Raw genomic sequence first — 3,028 nt, forward strand, 5'->3', positions numbered from 1 at the left:
ACCCCTTCAGTGAGACATATCTGGAACGGTCACTTTTTTCATTGCAATGTTGCATAAGACATGATGGGATACGTTTCACATGACCAATAATTCAACATGAGCCCGTGAGTCCTTTGCTTCACAAGCGGGTGCGTTAGGATCCGCAAAGTCCCTCAGACGCCCGGTTCCGAGCCAAAGCACGAGAGCGCTTTCTTGACTGGTAGAAGTGACTGTGGCTTATAACCCAGAGTGCTAAACAAAACTGGCACAATTTTCCTACGTGAGATGCTTCCAGAGCCTATCATGTGCCCATGGGAAGGATCTAATAAAAAGATCTCGAATGCTGCGGCATCATCCTCCATCGGTGCCACTGCCTGCTTTTCAGCTTCCTTCTCCTAGGGTGAATCCTTAAAGATGTCAGTAATAGATCCCACCCCCCATTGAAAACAGAAGCTCCTGTAATGCTTTCAAATATATGCAAATGAGACCTGCGGTTAGTGGTTTGGCAAATCTTGATTGCAATATAAACTACCCGAGGAAAAGTGCCTTCGCCCTAAATTTGCCTTTCGATTACAATTCCAGTTGATTTTATTTTATTGTCAATATTGTTAATGATAAAAATAGAGTCGCTTTGCAGTTATTTTTACTTTCCGAAAGGAGGCAATTAGAGTTCTAATCAGGAATACACAAAAAAGAAAAAAAATCTCCCATGATTAACGGCACTATTTTGTTCAAATTGCAGCTATAAAATTCAGAACAATTTGCCTGTAATGATTATGGACTGGGTTTATTTTGGGAGGCGGAATAAAAGTGGATATAGCATAAATTATCCTCTAATTATACACCAGTGTCGCCTCAATTATCCTCTTATCAAAATGGTTGTCTAACTGCCGCATTTAGTTTCAATTCTCTCCCATTTTTTCTATAAAAAGAACTTCATACCTTGTTATTATTAATCCATTTATTATTTGCAAGGGGATTTATAGCTGAAGATCCAGGTGGTATCGCCACATCTCTCGCAAAGATGGACTGGGGAAAGACATTAAGTTGGAAGCAACACTGCTGAAGATCCGTTGCTTTCTCTTTTGGGGCGAAGACAACAGAAGGGGTTTTTGTTCTCGGTTTGGCTTTGTTTATTTGTTTTTCTAAAAATCTGGCGTCCACTAAGAGAAAAATTAGGATCTCTGGAGATTTACGGAAGAAGAGTCAGGTAGGCAAAGACACCAGCGATGGGATAAGCTAGAGAAAGTTGGAGAACCCGAGAAGCGCTTTCAGTGTCGCGCAAACAGTGGGCTGGTGGAGGGGAGACTTATTTGGAACTACAGAGAATGCTGTCGACTTCAAAGGGAGATGGATTTTTCCTCCAGGTCTGGCAAGATGCTTTTTCTTCCTCGTTTTGTTTGTCGCTTGTTCTAAGGCCTCGCACTGGGAAGGACCAAGAAGGTGATCTCTGTGTCTGTGTTTTCCCGAACTTGAGCGCCCGGTCACGACAGACCTCGCGGTGGTGGTTAAGCTTTCTGGCACCTTATGCTCTATAAAGACGGCTGGGGGGGGGGGGACTTGATTTTAGTAAGGAAATGTCGTGACCCCCCCGCCCCACTTCGCAGGGCCACTTGCTCGTGGGACAGGCAGGGCTGTGTGTCTCTTCCAGACCTAATGGGCTGTTTTCCTCCCTCTCAGTCTGTCTCCCCCGCCCCGCTCCCGCGCCCTGCGTACCACGTATCTTTCTCGGCGTTTAACTCCTTGAGCTTCTAGAGTCGGTTCAGCAACTCTGAGCGCCGCTGCGAGCGTGTCGCCTTGTTCTCCTTCTTTTAACAAGAGATCCACTCTCACACGCGAAAGACCAACCCGACCTGGGAATGTACAATTCCACAATGACACCCCCCGCATCAAAAAAAAAAAAAAAAAAGTTCCCTACTCATACAGAGGAACGGGGAGGCGTTCTGGAGTAGGTGTGCGGAACGAGAAGTCGCGCATGTAGCGCTCGTTCCCTGAGATCTTTTACTCCGGCGGTGTAACCAAGGGGCAGGTGCATTTGGCAGGGTAATTCCTTGCTAGTCTCCCGCGTGTTGTTAACAACCACCAGGAAAGCGTTTTTCCGCAGGTGCCAGAACCGGCCCCGTTCTCCCTCTTTCCCGCAGCAGCGAGGGTGCAAACCTCCAAGCGAGTCAAAGGCGAGCTAAGGAGCATTCCCGTTCCGCGGGCGGGGGCGGAGGTGCTAGCGTGTCCCTCGCTCCGCTTCCCACATTTGTAGGGCCGCGGCTGATGTACCGTCTTCCGTGGGAGGAAATCCTACTGAACGACCTGCAGCTTTATTCCGAGTCTATTCCTCCGTGCCAGAGGAACCTCTGGAGGACAGAGGGACTGGGAGCTTCAGAGCTAATTCTGCTTATTTGGAAAGGACAGCGGCAAACGGTGCTTTCAAGGAAATAAAATTAGGGAAGAAACGCAGGCATTCGGGGAGTTTGGGGGCAAATTACGAGAAATGGCTGGAACCAGAAGTAGCTCATTGGGGAAACGAATTGGTCATGGAACTTGTCTTTTCTTTTTTTGGTGTGATCTTTCCGAGAGTGTGATTGCGATATGAGCATATTGATGGAATTGTGCACAAAATCATCCCCACTAGTATCAACAGTTTTTAATCAAACCAGCTATATTTTGTATTTAAAATGAGTTTCCTTTATCTGTTTCATCGCTGGCTTGCAACAATAGGGTGACTTCTTTTATCCTGTTGAACTGTGTTAGCTTATGAGCTACACAAGAATCTTCACCGAGCAGAAGAACTCTTTGCAACTGGAAGGGTTTCGTACCTACACATATTCAGGACCTGCCCCAGTAAAATAAATCACATATACACATAATGTATTACGTAATCCCCATTCTAATTTCTGTGGAATTCATACCAAAGCCACAAACCAACCATACCGAGAGAGCCAAATGGGGAGCAATCATGCATCCTTTACATCAAAGTAGACCAATTGTTTTGAACTGGACCCTTGTGACATTGTTATTGCTCCAATGCCTCTTTGTTAACAGAGTGGTAGATTTA

This window comes from Varanus komodoensis, unplaced genomic scaffold (genome assembly GCF_004798865.1).
Source record: "Varanus komodoensis strain SLA01 unplaced genomic scaffold, ASM479886v1 scaffold2, whole genome shotgun sequence".
NCBI lineage: Eukaryota > Metazoa > Chordata > Lepidosauria > Squamata > Varanidae > Varanus > Varanus komodoensis.